The sequence below is a fragment of the Bos grunniens genome, chromosome 1, assembly GCF_055505025.1.
Source record: "Bos grunniens cultivar Pamir isolate PY7600 chromosome 1, Bosgru_T2T1.0, whole genome shotgun sequence".
Classification (NCBI taxonomy): Eukaryota; Metazoa; Chordata; class Mammalia; order Artiodactyla; family Bovidae; genus Bos; species Bos grunniens.
Window position 1 is genome coordinate 78,546,697 of NC_141165.1, and position 19,060 is coordinate 78,565,756.

At 39.1% G+C, this 19,060-nt stretch overlaps 1 protein-coding gene across 40 annotated transcripts in view; it reads left to right on the top strand.

Annotated features, from left to right (window-relative positions):
* The window catches only part of LPP (LIM domain containing preferred translocation partner in lipoma), a 760,918-nt gene that overhangs the window by 420,002 nt on the left and 321,856 nt on the right, over positions 1 to 19,060 (top strand). The gene's annotated exons all lie outside the window — the stretch shown is intronic.

Genomic DNA, 19,060 nt, shown 5'->3' on the forward strand with positions numbered 1-19,060 from the left:
TAAAACCTATAAAGAATTGAAGTATCAGTAATGCCTAAAACCTCTCTCTCTTCAATTGTATGTTTTTCTCCATTGTTATTGCTATCCATCTCTGCCCTGTCCCTGATTTTAATTACTTCCCTTTGTATGTAGAGTATGAAGAATTTGTGTTAGCTTTCTTTGTCTTGTAGTCGCTGCCCCTCTTCTCATGGGACAGCTGAAACTTTCCAAGGGTTCCAGGAAGTCCCCATCATGAACGACCCCTGGGGAGGTATATTGCTAGTGTTCTTGGCTTATAGTAGGAAGGCATCTCTTTTCAGAAGCAACCTTAAAATTTTGTTTAGGGTGGAATCAGAATGTAGCAAGAATGGTCTACAAATAGTCTTGCAGCAATTTTTGCAGACCTTACGAATGGTTTGTTTTTTACCAAAAGTCAAAGATCAGCCAGTGTGACTGGTGATGCCTAGAGAAGGTGCATTAGTCAGTGTTTTACCAGAGCTGTTTCTGCTGCATCGCTTCAGTCGTGTCCAGCTCTGTGCGACCCCAGAGACGGCAGCCCACCAGGCTCCCCCGTCCCTGGGATTCCCCAGGCAAGAACACTGGAGTGGGTTGCCATTTCCTTCTCCAATGCATGAAAGTGAAAAGTGAAAGTGAAGTCGCTCAGTCGTGTCCGACTCTAGCGACCCCATGGACTGCAGTCTACCGGGCTCCTCCATCCATGGGATATTCTAGGCAAAAGTACTGGAGTGGGGTGCCATTGCCTTCTCCGACCAGAGCTGTTAGGAGATACATATAAGAAATTCATTGCAAGTAATTAGCTTTCATGATTGAGTGGGCTGGCTGAGCAATCCAATATCTGTAGCATTGGCTGTTAGGAGGGGCAGGCTGGAACTTTTCTAAAAGAGTTGACACTACTGTCCACAGGTAGACTTTTCTCCTTTAAAGAAGTCTCAGCTTTGATCTCAAGACCTTTCAGCCTTCAATCAGGCTAACCCACATCATCTGGGATAATCTCCCTTACTTAAAGTGAATGGTTTATGGACTTTAATCACTTACACAAAATGCCTTCACAGCCATACCTAGGTTAGTGTTTGAATAACTGCAGATACTATAGTCTAGCAAAACTGACACAGAAAACTCATTATCACAGAAGGCCAGCTATTTTCTATAATAGATAAATCTGTGGTAGACAAAACAAGGGCACTGAGAGGTCAGAAACAGGGAAGGCAGGAATGATGTAGGAGGAGCCTCAAGAATCCCAGATTCATCATCAAGATTGGGGCTGGGAATGATGGTAGATGTAGGGGACAGTGAATATGGACAGACGAGTGTTCTACCTCATGCTTGTTGAGAACTGAAAAGGCTTTGCCTACCTGCTCTGGGAATAGAACTGTTGCTTGTCAAATAGTTCCTGTTAGTTCTAAGTTCCAAACAGCAGAGCTGATGGTAGTTCTTCCATGTTCTTTACTGAGTTAAAATTTAGTAACCTATTCATATGCTTCTTCAGTGTCAAAAGCATTTGCTAAAATGCCTTTTCCTTTACATTGCTATCATCCTCTAACCTCCTGGTCCTGGTGGTCACTTACTGACCTCCTGGCAAATGGCTCGCTGTTTGTTCTCTGGGTCCAGGCTCTCAGTCTTGTTGGAAGAGTTCAGGCCTCAACTTGCTGGCTTAGTCCTTTGATCTCTTATCTCCTGTGACTCTTCTCTCCACTCAACTGTAGCCACCTGTCCCCAGATTACACCCTGGATCTTGTCATTGATTGCTTCATTAATCAAACAATTGAAACAAAACAAACAAAAACCCAACTCTGGATTGTTCCAGCTCTTAGACAACTCCTGCTCTACTCCTCTTCAGTATCTTTGCTTTCCATTGTCTTTATTTCTATTTCCCCATCAGCCCCTGACTATTTCTTCTTACCCATTTTAGATTCTCTTGTTCAATACTTCAGCCCATTCTTTCCACTGTTGACTTTCTTTCAGTCAGCTTTTTTCCCGGAGTTTCACTTTGTATACCTACCCTGTTTCACCCGACAGCACGCTTAGGCCGTCTTGCCAACTTTTCTAGGTTTTACGGATCATGCTGCCTTGGTTTTCCTGCCTTCTTTTCTGAACAATTCCACTTCTAGGGATCTCCTTAGCTCTTCTTTTGCCTTCTCCTAGATGTTGGTTTTCTTTGGTGGTGGCGGTAAAGTGGGCCAGGGCTGGGGGTATCTTTCCTCAAGTCTGTTATTATTCTACTTCCCACACTTGGTTTGGAGACTCTCATTTCCGTGGCCTCAAATACCTGTGCTGTAAAGTTTCTTTATAGATGTGTTTCAGCAAGCTTTCTTGCACTTCAGATCCAGACCTTTCTCAGTGCTTATTGGCCAGGTGCAGTTGTATATATCTCAGAAAACTTAGTCTGAACGTGTCTAAAATAAATTTATCAACTTATCTCTAGAATTCTTTCTCCTCTTGTGTTGTTAAATTTAACGGTGTTGCCATCTAGCCATTTTCCTAAGCTAGGAATCTGAGTGCTCCTTTACATTCCTCTCTTTTCCATATTGTCAATTTTAGCTTCTAAAAATTTCACAAACTTTTTTACTTCTTGCCATCTGCATGGCCTCGGAAGGATCTCAGGTGGACCACATTTGTATGGCTTTGGTCATATACTCCTAATTGGCTTCCTTGTAGCCCCTTGCCTGCTTCCCAGTCTGTTCCTAAAATGCAAATCTCACTGCAGAATTCCCCTGTCTAAGGTCTTATGTTTTTAGCCTGGTAATATAACTGATTAAGAAAACAGACCCTGAAACCAAATAGAAATATGTTTGAATCTCACTTTTATGTTATGTAATCTTGGACAAGTAACAATTTTTGGTTTGTTTCCATATGTAAAATAGGAATAATGATAACAGTTATTCTTTTTTCTCTCCCCTTCCCCTTGTTTGTTTAAGGTGTTTTATGCCCTTTTTAACCTTTGGCTTCTTTTACTTCTGTCCCTCTTGTGTTCCATGAAGCCATGCTAGACTTCTCTCAGATCCCCAAAGGCACTGAGCTGCCCACTAGACAGTCATATGCTAATTTCTCTCTGTTGCCTTGTCTCAACACAGGTGTCATTTCCCTTGAGAAATCATTCAGCAACCTCCTCCACTCCTGTGTAGTTTGGGTGTCCTTGCTATGCGCTCCTCTGTCTTTTTCCTTGAACTTCCTAGTCGCCATACTTTCTACCCTGGTCTGTAAATGCTTGTTCACTCACTGCCTCCTCCTCCCGCTTGATCATTCACTGTCCACCCACTGTATGTGCCATCCACACATTGACTTCTGACCCTGGTCATCTTGTTAAGCTTCCTGTTCCTGCTGCCCAGAGCTTAGCACAGAGTCTTGCAGAGATTGGGCACTCATTCAATTTTCGATGAATGTTTATGAGATGGTCTCACTAATTCACTGTTTCCATCAAAGCAATCGCAGTATTTCTTCTTTGGGAGAAAGCATACCATAACGTATAATCCCCCTATCTCTGATGGCTCCCTAGGAACCTGACTGTCTAGAGAGCTGTTTACGCAATGAACTCAAACGGTATTTTGCTAGGAGGGAAAGCCCCAGGATAAGTCCCTTGTCTTGACCACAGAGTTCTATGTTTTCTATCTTTCCTTTCGAAATCTTGGTTTCAGCAAAGCAACATTTTTATCTTCTGCCTATAATCCTAGCATTGTAATATAGAAATATGTTTATACTAAATCCCCAATAGATTATAAGGCTCACCCTTGGATGAGTGGGGGGAACAGCAAGCACCAAACTCACTATTGGCATTACTTGGAAGGAAGTTTCTAGGTATATAACTGACAAGCATTCATGGAGAGCTGCTTTACTTTTCTCTGGAGATTTTGGGAGTTTTTTTTTTTTTAACAGTTCTGTACGCTAAAAGAAAAGTTCACAAATTTTGAAAGGAAATGTGGCCCTTTTCATTAGCTCCTTTTACCTCATGCTGAGTCATGGATGAGAGAGAATTTGTAGGCGGCTGAGCTGTAGGAAAAGTAATACTGTCATTTACACTTGCAGGCTGTTATGCTTTCCAGAAAACTTTTTCTGTAGGTTGTGAAAGTGATTAATCTGCTGTTAAAACTGACAAAGAAGGTTCTCTGATAAGAACAAGAATTAAATGAGGGATTTTTTTTTCTTTATAAAGTAATCTCCTATTTCCAGTTTTAGACTAGGAAAAAATAGGTTTTGGTGTTGTTTTTTACTTTTGGTCTTTTTGCGTCTGTGTGAATTTGGTCATGGCTTAAAACAATCACAGGACATTTTCTATTTAAATTATGCTATTTATTGGCATGGTTCATGCCTTATGTTTTATATCTAAATTATTCATTTTTACATCCTGTTCCCTCAACGTTTTTTTCTTTCATATTTCTATATCTAGGTCTTACTTTTTAATACTCTACATACACATCATCTTATGTCTCAAACCCAGATTTCTCCTACCAACTTCTTTTAACATAAAACTGGTAAAGATGGTCTGCATTCTTTCTGTGATATAAATTTCTCCCTCTCTGAAAAATTTCATCTATGTAACATTTATACATGGAGAAGGCAATGGCACCCCACTCCAGTACTCTTGCCTGGAAAATCCCATGGATGGAGGAGCCTGGTAGGCTGCAGTCCAGGGGATCGCTAAGGGTTGGACACGACTGAGCAACTTCACTTTCACTTTTCACTTTCATGCACCGGAGAAGGAAATGGCAACCACTCCAGTGTTCTTTCCTGGAGAATCCCAGGGACGGGGGAGCCTAGTGGACTGCCTGCCGTCTATGGGGTCACACAGAGTCAGACACGACTGAAGTGACTTAGCAGCAGCAGCAACATTTATACAACAGCTTAAAAAACTTGTACAAAAGTTGTTTGATACAACTGAGATGAGACATCATTGCCTTAAGAGTTTTGAAAATATGTTTTTATGTTTTATTTTACTTGAGACATAAAGCTTTTCCATTGAGTTCTGGCAAATATAAATGTCATTTGAACCTTTCTCTAGGGACCCCACATTTCAGCTGGCAACCTAAAGGAACAAACAAGTCAATCCCATGGCATAAGTCACTTTTTTATAATTCCGTGGAGAACTAGTGACTTATTTAGAGGATTGAAAGTCCTGAAGAAAGTAGAATAACATGTTAGAAGTTTATTAAATTTGCTGCATATTTTAATGCCTATTTTTAAAAAATATATAACAAGTTCATATTGGTTGTTAAAATGCATGGGCTTGAACCTCTGTTTTGTTATGCATTTTGGTTCTTTGAAGGTTTACCATTTTGTGTTAGGATATGTCAGCTTATTTTCCTCTTTTCCTTCTTCCTCTCCTTATCTTTTGAAGACTGACTTCTGCACTTGAGCCATTCTCTTGGTAGCTGAATGGATTCCTGGGAGTAGAGAGAGCTCTCTCACAACTCTTGACAGCATGACCTCCCATGAGACAGAGAAATGGTCCCTTCTGTAACCCAGATGGACCAGCCTAGGAAACTTTGCATTCTTCTTTCATTCCTAAAGTGTGGATATGCATATGGCTTTTGTCCCTGGGCTACAAATCCAGGTCTTAAAATTCTGAAGTTGAAAATGTCCAAATGATTTGCCACTGAAAACCTGCTATTACTGTGTATTTATATCAGTATTTCATGAGGAAAAAAAAATAGAGAACTTGTAAATGTACTTGTTTTATATCTGAACTGCCAAGATTATTTCTGTTCCTTCATTAAATGTGTGTGAAATATATGCAAACACACACATAAACACATATCTGTATATTTATATACATATATAAATCTACATAAAGAGCAGCATTATTAGATAACACTCTTACAGTTTCTTAATCCATCTCCAAATGCTGTCACATACTGCATCTTGTAATAAAGGATTACGGTTTTTTGGAGGGGGTCTCCTTGGGGCAGGATGAAGTGTGGAGAGCTTTTACATTCTGCTATTAAGCAGAGCAAGGTCATTGCTACCTGAGGAAGTGGCTATGTGCAGACTTGTCCATGTTTTCATGACAAGGTGGAATAACCTTCAAGCTAGAAGGAGGAAAAAAAGGCCTCTTTTGTTGTTGTTTTTATTGTTGTTGTTGAGATTGTCTTAATTTGACTGTAGCATTTTTAAGTTAGGAACACTTTGACTTGACATTTTTAAATAGAAAAACTTCTTTAGATTTTATGGAAAAGTCTTTTTCTTAACCAAATGCCAGTGACAAAATTTAGACCAGAAAGTAGTCATGAAGCAACAGTAATGAGATATGATTGTGGTTTAGTGGGAGAAATAAAGCCCTGTAGGCAACAGCACAAATGCAGTAAATGATGAATCGCTACTAAATAGGTCTCATTAGTCCACCATTGACTATGTATAATTGACATTAGGAAGATTCTGGAAAACTTGGGAAGTATATACCAGAAAGCTTGATGTTACACTGATATAAATCTTTAGAGTGTCTGTTTAAAAAACAATTGATTGTGAGGGTCCACACAGTGGCACCCATGTCACTAACATGTGCTTGAAGAAAAGCTGTTTATATCTCTGAAGACAAATGTACCCATAGAACACTGGGTGATGTAATATGTGACCACTGTAAGTGAATTTCTCCCTTGTGTGCGTGTGTGCTAAGTTGCTTCAGTTGCGTTCAACTCTGCAGCTCCTCTGTCCATGGGATTCTCCAGGCAAGAATGCTAGAGTGGGTTGCCATGTTCCTCCACGAGATCTTCCAACCCAGGGATCAAACCCACATCTCTTAGGTCTCCTGCATTGGCTGGTGGGTTCTTTACCACTAGCGCCAGCTGGGAACTCTGTGAGTATCTCCCTCAGTTGTAGATATTTTCCACAAAATATAACGTTGACTGTTGTTCTAAAGAAGATTGACTCTACTGAGGACTGAAGCACAAGAGGGCATTGATAGTGATTATTTCCATGTTGTTACTCTACATGGTCTGCGAAGCCTGAGTGCCAGATGCTAAATTCTATCAACATAACGTATCTTTAATTAAATATTATATTTGCAATGCAATTAATAATGTGACCTGTTTCCATAACTTTATTAAGAAATTACCATAATTTTTGTATAATAAGGTAATAAAAAGGCAGTGTGTTTTGAAACAGCCTTTCCTGAAGTGGTTATGTGCTTTGTATCTGTTGAATTTTGAATTAAATGAAGAGATTGATGGCCAGTATTATCTTCTGCAATATACTCAGAACTTTACATTAATAAGGGGTCTTCTGTGATTTTTCTTCTTTTAGAGTAAAAGAGGTTTCTTGCTTTTCAGTGGGATCACTATTCAAGATATTTAGAGAATAATTCATTTTATTGGCTTTATGCTCCCTCCCTCCCTGTAACTCTTTCTAAAAACTCTAAGCAATACCAAACAATGTTAATTTCAAGTAGTTTACTGTACATTGCACTGTGATGATTCCTAAATGGAAAGTCATGCTTCTGGTTCTGTGGCCATCATTGATGTTGTTTTAATTTTCACAATGTGTTAACATGATAATTAAATTCCCCCAGTGTCCTGTGAGGAAGGAGTTTTAAATGGCACCACATGTAGAGGAAAATCTTTGGTATTTAAAAATATTATCTTTTAAATTGATATTGTATGTGGATACAGAATAGTGTATCTAGCTGTGAAAATAGGATTTTAATAAAAAAATATTTTGTAAGCTGCTTTTTTCAAGACTGTTTGAAAATGTCACCCTCAGCTAAATAGAAGTAATTTACATCAGAGATGCGTGTATGTGTGTGTGTGGGTCTGTCCTTACTCTTAATGAAACAGCAGTCTCTCTCTTCAAAAAGTAATTGTTCTCCTTGCAATGTATTTTTCTCTCAGCACTGAGAGTCCCTCTCTTGCCCTTCTTCTGCCCTAATACTTGTTCTTTAATTCTATCAGGTTAGTTGTCAACTAAAATTAAAGGCAGCTGTTACCCTTCACAGTCTGTCCTGATCTAATTTTGCAGACTTGTTTTAGGTACTTGCTTTTAGCATCGAAAGAGCTAACAGAACAACTTTGGAATCACAAAGTGTAGATTCAGATACCAATATTATATTATTCTGTGACCTTGGGCAAATAACTAGACCTCAGTTTCCTCATCGGTAAAATGGGAATAACAGGCCCTTCCTCTGTTGTATGTAAAGCACTTACATAAGGACAGACGCAAAGGATGATCTCAGCTGTTTAATATTAAGGTCCTGCCAAACAACTTTATTGTTCCTTCCTGTCCTTTTGTCTGTGTCTCTGCTCACATTTTTTGCTTGAAACAGAATCTACTCTCCTCTTGCAAGGCAGGCGCATACAAGCATACAACATGAAGCCATCCTCGTGTGCTAATTTTGTAAACACCACAGAACAGCTCCGAGAGCCCCTCTCTGTCTGCCAGTTTGGGGCTAATCCATCTGAAACCTTCTATTGTGTGTCTTAGTATGCTGAACTGTTACAGGTATATGGTAGTGTAATTTTGTCTCTTTTGCTGGTATGTGAACTCCTGGAATCCAGGGAAATCTTGTGATGAATTTCTCCCTGGTCTAAAGAGTCTATTTCCTTTGTGACCTGTGATCATTATTTATCTAAGAGTGCTTTTCTTTATATCTTATTTGAAATACTTCTGAGTGTACACGATGTAGTCTGCATTTTTGCATTAAGTCTATCACTTCTGGGCATTGGCAAAAGCCAGAAAATTAGGAGGAACAAAATTAAATACATTTAGCCCATTTAAGCAATATGTGAGTTCCTCTTGTGTTTCCTTCCTTCACTTAGCTCTTAATAGTTTTGCAAAAGAATGACAGATATTTTGTTAAAGGAAAATGAAAGCAGATCTGTTACTTCTATGATATGAATGACATTCTTTATCAATGGATAATTAGAATATTTAAGTGTATATCGTTAATGCACATGTATACTCTATTTATAAAAACTGTAAGAAACTCGCTGGGCCTGTATATTTTGTGTGTGTGATGTTCATGTGGGTTATAAACCAGTTACATTCTGGAAATTATAATGCCATTATGTTTTTAAAAATATTATACTCTTAAATAATATTTTAACACTCTATATTCTGTGATAAAACTAAGCTGTGTTATTTCTTTACTGCTAGAAACTTGTGAAGCTCAAAATAGTTTAATCTTTATACATTTAAATTATTTGATTATATTTTAAAACAAATCATAAAACATAATTTTGCAAATTCTATTGAGAAATATTTTATTATTGGACTTTTTAAAGACTGTAGACTTTTTTAAACACTTTTAAATGGTACAGCCACTTTTATTTATTTGTTTTTAAAAAAAAATTTTGGCTGGACCTTGCGGCATTGTGGGACCTTAGTTCCCTGACTAAGGATCAAACCCACATGCCCTGCATTGGAAGGCAGAGTTTTAACCTCTGGACCACCTGGGAAGCCCAAAGACTATAGACTTCATTAAAAATGACAAATTCTGAATTAAAGACATGGAATACATAGCTTGTATAGCTTGTTTGAGAATACAAAGGTTTTACTATCTGCAGCAGTTTTTTGCTTGATTTTACTTTTGTTTTCTATTGCCCTTGATTTTTTGTTGGTTTTTGCAACAGTGTTTCCTTATTTGCTTCTTGTTTCTGTTGCACTGTACCTCACTCTTGTACATGTATGTAAACAACCTCTATGTCCCCTCAGCGCTGAATGATAATTCATTTGTTCTAGGGTGGTAATTTCAATAACATAGATTCAGGTAAGTGATCAAAGCAGACCAAAAAGTATGGTTGGTTTCATAATGACATTTTAGGTTAGGTTTTCTCTTTAGATACTTCTCATTTACATAGGGCATACCTAAGAGTAATTTACATATCTTCCATATTTCTTAAAGCAAATAGTTTTCCCATTTTTTAAATAGACAGGTCATTACATAAGAGGTAATTCACTTTACCCTTTGTACTTGCGCATGCTAAGTCACTTCAGTTGTGTCCAACTCTTTGTGACCCCATAGCCTGCCAGGCTCCTCCTTCCATGGGATTCTCCAAGTAAGAATACTGGAATGAGTTGCCATGCCCTCCTCCAAGGGATCTTCCTGACCCAGGGATTGAACCCATGTCTCTAATGTCTCCTACAATGGCAGGCAGATTCTTTGCCACCAGTGCCACCAAGCCACAGGAGATAAATGGTTAATTGACACCTAGTCTCTGATTGGGAAATATTTAGGGAATGATGAGGACCGTGGCATCTGTAAGCCATGCTGCATGTAGCAATGCAGACTCAGTGTTGCCAGCTCCCTGGGACCAAGTTCTACATAAATGGCCTGTGATTCCTAAGACTTTATCTGTGAGATTTGACACCACTGGAGAAGGATGGGTTCAGTGCTTTAGTTAAAAAAACCAAAGTGGTCATGCTTTTCTAATGCCAAGTCCCAATTTTGGTTGAACTATTTAGACAAAGTCTAAGAAATTATGAAATAAATCCAGTTTAAGGGGATGACAGAGGATGAAATGGTTGGATGGCATCACTGACTCAATGGACATGAGTTTGAGTAAACTCTGGGAGTTGATGATGGACAGGGAGGCCTGGCGTGCTGCAGTCCACGAGGACACAGAGAGTCAGACACAACTGAGCAACTGAACTCAACTGAACTGAATTTGTTTTTTCCTCCTCCCCCGTGAGGGTTTGTAATATATAGGAATAATATATAGGAATCTTTACAAACAGATAACATTCCAAATCAGAGGCAAGATTGTATCTTTGGATTTTGGCTGCAGTCAGATTATTTAGGGGCTTCCCAGGTGACTCTATAGTTTAAAAAAAGAAAAAAAAATCCACCTGCCAAGGCAGGAGACCAAGGAAATGCAGGTTTGATTCCTGGATCTGGAAGATTCCCCTGGAGGAGGAAATGGCAACCCACTCTGGTATTCTTGCCAGAAAATCCCATGGACAGAGAGGCCTGGAGGGCTACAGTCCTTGGGGTCACAAAGAATTGGACACTACTGAGCAACTGAGCACAAATCATTTAGGACATTTGGACATATATGTTGTGCTGCCCCACAAAATTTTCTAACCGTCTGTTAAGACAAATACATGACTACTGTAATACTTGTATTTCCTAAAATAAACAAATCACCCACTCTCATAAAGGAATCATAAACTACTTAATGTGAATAATATCATTTATTTTGACTACCAGACTGCAGACCTTCAGTTTTAGCAACCTTATCCCATGATCCTGTTTCTCTCTGTTCTGACACCCTAGGTGTCTGAACAGTGATCATTTGAATTATATTTTCTTGGTTTCCATCAAATCTGCCACACCAGTGGGTCCCATTTTCTCCATACCTATTCATACTTGGAAGCAACATTGTACAGAATAAAAGATGCTGGGAAAAGATCTGCTGGGACAGAATTTGGCCACACATGAGCTCTCTAGTTAGTATTTTCAAACTCTGTCCCTCATTTGGGCCTCTCATTTCTTGCCTGGAACATTGTCATAGCTTCTCCTCTGTCTCCTTTGTGTCCTTCATAAACACATGGCTTCTAGATTAATCTTTCTTCAACATAGGCTTGGTCATGTCAGTCTACATGTGGCTTCATAACAATCTACCTGTTATACAGGTGCTGTGCTTAGTCGCTCAGTCGTGTTCAACTCTTTGTGACCCCGTGGATTATTTTAGCCTGCTAGGCTCCTCTGTCCATGGGGATTCTCCAGGCAAGAATACTGGAGTGGCTTGCCATGCCCTGCTCTAGCAGATCTTCCCAACCCAGGGATGGAACCCAGGTCTCCTGCCTTGTAGGAAGATTCTTTTCTACCTGCACCACCTGGGAATCCCAAGAGTACTGCAGTGGATAGCCCGTCCCTTCTCCAGGGGAACGTCCCAACCCAGGAATCAAACTGGGGTCTCCTGCATTGCAGGCAGATTCTTTACCAGCTGAGCTACCAGTGAAGCCCACCTGTTATACAGATAGAAGGAATGTAATGATCATGATAATAATGGTAATAAAATAATAATTAGTGAATGCTCTTAAATGCTCCATGCAAAATATCAAATGTCTTGAGACAACAGGGTTTTGTAATTCAATATCAGAGGATTTAACATTGAGGTATTTGTTGTGGGTCTGAATTACATGTGTATAGTGTGGCTGATTGAAAGATCATCTGATATACATGAGAAGTGAGTGGGTGGGGAGTTGACGTTTTGTTAGAAGTGCATGCTTAGTGTTTTGATAAACCATTCCATCTCCTCAAACCTTTGTTATCAGAAACAAACTACGTTGTCAAGAAAATAGAGCATAATTCAGGACAGTGGGAAAATCTTAATGCTTTCCATCTTCCTGCTCTTGGTTTCACAATTAAGTATGTATGCTAAATAGGAGAGGATTGTGTTTGAGTGTTCATATCTGTTAAAGCAGATTGACTACTTGGTTACCACATTGTAAATAGTTTTTCTGAAGAATTTTTAAATTTGTCATTTATGATATGCTAAAAGAAAATGTAAGATATAAAACTGTGTAATAAACAGGGTTTACATTTAAACACTAACCTCTATACCAGCCACACACATGTGCACACACACACACAAATATATTCAAATATGCATGCAAACATAATACACAAATATACATGTAAATGCATAGGGAAAAGAAAGCTTGGCAATTCACCAGAAATTTACTATTACTAAGGTTTTTCATTTTCTTTATTTTTTTTAATATTCCCCATATTTTCTACAATGAGTATTACTGCTTTGATGAAGAAACTGCAACTTACCTGAAGATTCACATAGCACGCTCATTCACAAGTCCAAGCAGAGTGAATGGCATCGTTTTGTTCAAACATCTTTGAAAAAATGATTGAGTGACACAAGAACAAATAGTCAAAGTTAAATTATCTTTTTATAATAGTAAAGTAAAATCTTAAATAGTGCCACTGCCTGCCATCTATGAACAGTATTTCTGGGAAATTGTATGTTTTGTATTTTTAAATGACTGGAATATTGAGTAAAGAAATCTAGCAATAAAATGAGAAGCTCTATATTACATCTCTGATGCCTGGGATCATTTGTGGTAATTTTCCCTTTTTTATTTCTACAACTTTACTTTTTTTAAATCAGCAAATAGTGATATAGATGACACCTAGCACTCACAAGGTTCACACACACAGACATCACGCACACACACACAAAACCACAGAATTAAGGAAATGGGCGACAAGTTCATACTTACTTCATACTTGAAAGTATTTATTAATGCAGTGGTTCCTTGGTAATGTTTTGGTAACCTACTGTGTCTTAATCTTTATGCTACAATTTTCTAAGTGTTATGAAAGGATGGATAGATGAATATTAGAATGCAATCCCTACTCTCAACTTATTTAGTGCTGCAGTTCTCAATCTAGAGAGTGCATGAGAATTACCTAGATATTTATCTGACATACATAGTGTATCAGAGAAAGAATAGGCTAGATGTTTAAACAGGAAGATATTTGAATTCAGCTGCCTATGTGAGGTTTAGAAAAGAAACATGTCTAGCCAGCACCTTAAGGGGAAAGGAACTGAGAAACAGAGAAGATAGCAACTTGCCTAACATCTTCCAATAGTTACAGAGTAGAATGAAGGACCTTGGTCCTTGGCCTCTTAAGACAGTGCTATTTGGCTGGCTAGAACTCAGCTCTATGTTTAAGAAATGAGTGGGTTGCAGTAGAGTAGTGTCTTCCAAGTAGAGTTTGTCAGAATTTTGGAAATCTGAAAAGTTTCCACTGGTTTTCTGCCTGTTTCCCCTATCATTGAATTCACTGAGGCTAGAAACCATAACTTGTTACCCAGTAGTTGGCAAAATTCCCGGTATTTACAAGGTGGTCAGTTAATGGTTGATGACTGTATGAATGACACCATTTTAAAAAAATTCTAAAGTCATATATTTAGAGGCAACTAATGTATTTCTTTGCTATTGGATGGCTTGGGAAGATAAAGTGTTTTTTCTGAAAGGAAAAGATATTTGAATCTACTATTCTTTTTCTCTGTAAGAAAAGCTATTGTATCTTAAATATTAGTACCCATATTCATTTTGTAAACTAAAATGAAAGAGGAGAAAGGACAAAATGCTTATTTTTTTAAAATAACAACCACAAAATGTTTTTTCTTAATCAGATATTGGAATTAAATCATGCTATACATACAAGTTTACGTTACATTCTTTTATTTTCTTGTAACATTATAACATAGGAGTGAGTGAGTGAAGTCGCTCAGTCGTGTCTGACTCTTTGTGACCCCATGGATTGTAGCTTACCAGGCTCCTCCGTCCGTGGGATTTTCCAGGCAAGAGTACTGATTGGGTTGTCATCCTTCTCCAGATAAGAGGGTTAGCATACTATAATATATATAGGTCTTGAGCTTTATCAAAGCAAATGTTGAAAACAGCACCAGCATGAGAAGTGTCTTAGTTTATTCGCCATTCCAGAGGACCTCAGGTATCACAGTATATGGAATCAAGGCTTTCCTGAGATGCCCTGTGCAACCAGGCAGTTTTGAATTCTTCTATGCAAATCCTCTTATCTTATAAGGAAAAAATTGAGACTCAGAGAACAGCATGAGCAAATTTGTTTCAACCCAAAAAGAAAAGAAGGATGACATAACTCTTCATTTTACTTTCAGAAGGAAGTTCCACTGAAGAAATGAGGCCCCAAATGATTGACCTCTGTCAGCCATTTGTAGGATTTCACCTATTGGAAGGTTCCAAAAGTGGTGCCCATACTCTGACCTTGCCCAGCCACCATTCCTTTGCTCGTCAAGAGAGCTTGGTCACCATGTGCCATGGTGAGAATAATGGTGGTTCCTCCCGTAAGCCAGCTTCAGATCTCCAACTGACAGTGTCTGTCTAGAAGAAAGAATGGGTTCTTTACTAGTTCCCAATCTAGCACATTTACTGCACTGCATGATCTAAAATATCAAATGAACTCTATCTGTAAATATTTTAAAAAATATAAATGGACAAAATAGCAAAGGGTGGTTTGGGGGCCCATTCACACTAAGACTATTGTTCTTGCCATTGGTGTGTTTAAGGAGACTATCCATATATTGCAAAACATTGTGCCAATTTCCCTTCACTTCTGAGGTTGTGAAACTCAATCCTCTTACCTAAATAGTTGTCCAGAGAAAGCAAGAAGGGAGCTACCTTAACTTCTGTTCGGTGACTGACACAGACAGGCGTGAGACAAACCTTTGCTTCCAGATCAGCTCCTCCATCGCCTCCCCCTTTTTGGTCATCCCAATGAGCAGAACTGAATCTACCCCCATGCGGTCATTGCAGGATTTATCTGGGCATTTGCTGAACCTGCTCGCAATTTATTTTTATTTCTTCCGATAGACATGGGTTTGGCACGGGAGAGTGAATTCTTTCTGAAACAGCAGATGTGCCTGGTACACTCGTTTGCTATAACCATTTGTGCTGTGGTTGAAAAAAAATTTTTTTAAGAGTGCAGAATTGTTGAGGGGGGAGGGTTAAAAAACCAGAACCATTTTAGTGATTATGCAAAGCTAGAATGTGAGTAATTTTGCTGCAGTTAGTCATTATGTGCTTTCATAGCTTGTTTTACAAGTATAAAGGGATATGTACAGGTTTGGTGAATAGAGCTCTTATTTGTCTCTAGTAGTCGCCTTTTATAAAAACATTTTCCACCCTTTCTCCTACTATGTGGCAAAAGTGCTCTTTCCTTCGAAATTATACCCTTCTGTGATTCAGCCCTTTTATCCATCCACAGTAAGTGGACAAACAGCCTCCATTTCTGGGAACAAATATGTTAGGGGAAGAGAAACTTCATTTTCTCATATAATAGATAATGCAGATGATGCAGATTCAAATAATAAGAATATAGTGATCATTTTAAAAAAGCATGTTTTCTCTAAAGGGAGGAAAAAATACTGAGCAAACATCTAGTGACTGTGCTATGAGCCTAATGTGCTGTAAATATAGTGTCCTTGAAGCATTTTATGTGAAATATTTGATAGGACTTAGCAGATTTTTGCTTACTGTGTTGTCTGAGGATTGTAACACACCACCTATTCTTTTTTTTTTTTTTTTTTTCACTTTTGGTCACCCAAACTCCCTTGGACATATGTGAACGGAGGTCTGTTTGTTTCCACTGAAGCAAATATAGTCACTTGCTCACACTGGTGGCTTCCCTCACTGAATTCCACTACTATTTTGGAAACTCCTGTATGAAAACACAGCAACCCAACCTGTCCCCACGGAGCCGTATGGGTGATTTCCACGCAGGGCTGCCCAGTGTCTGTGTAGTGAGGTTCAGTTTTTGATAAAACACAAAACTGGGCTTTGTTTCCTTTTGGTAGGCTTGTTACTACCTCTGGGAATTCTGGTGTAATAGCAGGAAGACTGGCATTGGAGTCCCAACACAGGTCTTAGAAAATCTGAATTCTAATTCTAATCTCTCAAGGCTTTATCACATTGGATGAATTGTTCCTAAGCCTAGTGTCCTTGAGGAGAGGGTAGAAATTTATGACCTATAAATTCCTTTCAGCTCTAATACTCTGTGATTCTGTTAGTGATATACAAATAAGTCAACTTTTTTTTTTCCTTCTCAGAAATTCCTTCGTGTCTATATCTGTACTGGATAACTCTCTTCAGACTGCCTTTCAAAGTTGGCCACATTTTAACTTCACCCCAACAGGCAAATTTCAGCAATGAGAAACCCCTGTAGGACTTGAGAGAAGGGATCGCATTCTTTTACATTTTTTGTCTCTTGATGGCTTCTTAGTAGCAATAATAGACTGGAGTGGTTGGTTCTATTGTAGTAGTTGGTTGTAAACAAGAGCTGTTGAACGAAGCTCACCATATTTCCTCTTACCTACAGCTAAGAAATTTAAAATGCATAAAGTAATTCAGAGTCATTTCAGTTCAGTTCGGTTCAGTCACTCAGTCGTGTCCGACTCTTTGTGACCCCATGAATCGCAGCACGCCAGGCCTACCTGTCCATCACCAACTCCCGGAGTTTACCCAGACTTATGTCCATTGAGTTGGTGATGCCCTCCAGCCATCTCATCCTCTGTCTTCCCCTTCTCCTCCTGCCCCCAATCCCTTCCCAGCATCAGGGTCTTTTCCAATGAGTCAACTCTTCGCATGAGGTGGCCAAAGTATTGGAGTTTCAGCGTCAACATCAGTCCCTCCAATGAACACCCAGGACTGGTCTCCTTTAGGATGGACTGGTTGTATCTCCTTGCAGTCCAAGGGACTCTCAAGAGTCATTTCCAACACCACAGGTCAAAAGCATCAATTCTTCGGTGCTCAGCTTTCTTCACAATCCAACTCTCACATGCATACATGACCACTGGAAAAACCATAGCCTTGACTAGACAGACCTTTGTTGGCAAAGTAATGTCTCTGCTTTTGAATATGCTATCTAGATTGGTCGTAACTTTCCTTCCAAGGAGTAAGCGTCTTTTACTTTCATGGGTGCAATCACCATCTGCAGTGATTTTGGAGCCCAGAAAAATAAACTCTGACACTGTTTCCACTGTTTCCCCATCTATTTGCCATGAAGTGATGGGACCAGATGCCATGATCTTAGTTTTCCGAATGTTGAGCTTTAAGCCAACTTTTTCACTCTCCACTTTCACTTTCATCAAGAGGCTTTTTAGTTCCTCTTCACTTTCTGCCATAAGGGTGGTGTCATCTGCATATATGAGGTTATTGATATTTCTCCCCGCAATCTTGATTCCAGCCTGTGCTTCTTCCAGCCCAGCGTTTCTCATGATGTACTCTGCATAGAAGTTAGATAAGCAGGGTGACGACATACAGCCTTGACGTACTCCTTTTCCTATTTGGAACCAGTCTGTTGTTCCATGTCCAGTTCTAACTGTTGCTTCCTGACCTGCATATAGGTTTCTCAAGAGGCAGGTCAGGTGGTCTGGTATTCCCATCTCTTTCAGAATTTTCCACAGTTTATTGTGATCCACACATTCAAGGCTTTGGCATACTCAATAAAGCAGAAATAGATGTTTTTCTGGAACTCTCTTGCTTTTTCGATGATCCAGCGGATGTTGGCAATTTGATCTCTGGTTCCTCTGCCTTTTCTAAAACCAACTTGAACATCTGGAAGTTCACGGTTCATGTATTGCTGAAGCCTGGCTTGGAGAATTTTGAGCATTACTTTACTAGCGTGTGAGATGAGTGCAGTTGTGTGGTAGTTTGAACATTCTTTGGCATTGCCTTTCTTTGGGATTGGAATGAAAACTGACCTTTTCCAGTCCTGTGGCCACTGCTGAGTTTTCCAAATTTGCTGGCATATTGAGTGCAGCACTTTCAGAGCATTATCTTTCAGGATTTGAAATAGCTCAACTGGAATTCCATCACCTCCACTAGCTTTGTTCTTAGTGATGCTTTCTAAGGCCCACTTGACTTCACATTCCAGGATATCTGGCTCTAGGTGAGTGATCACACCATCATGATTATCTTGGTCATGAAGATATTTTTTCTACAGTTCTTCTGAATACTTTTTAAAAATTAGATTGAATTACACAGCCCTCTATCATGCTTAAATACTTCTTGGATAAATAATTACAGGTTTGGCTTCACAAAGCTGATGGGGAAAGTAAAATAGTCTGGCTGCTGCTGCTGCTAAGTCGCTTCAGTCGTGTCCAACTCTGTGCGACCCCATAGATGGCAGCCCACCAGGCTCCACCATCCCTGGGATTTTCCAGGGAAGAACATTGGAGTGGGTTGCCATTTTCTTCTCCAAAAATAGTGTGGAGGGGTGATCATTTAGCCAACTACTGCTATGCTTGTTTTATTTCATTGAATATCTCTTTGTAGATTTTGTCAATAATGCTTTCTTAAAATGATTTCATTCACTGAATACATATGGAGTGTGTTTGCTGGACTCTAAGCATATCCCTTATGGCAGAAAGTGATGTAGAACTAAACAGCCTCTTGATGAAAGTGAAAGATGAGATTGAAAAAATTGGCTTAAAGCTCAGCATTCAGAAAACTAAATCATGGCATCTGGTCCCATCACTTCATGGCAAATAGATGGGGAAATAGTGGAAACAGTAAGAGACTTTAATTCTGGAGGCTCCAAAATCACTGCAGATGGTGACTGTAGCCATGAAATTAA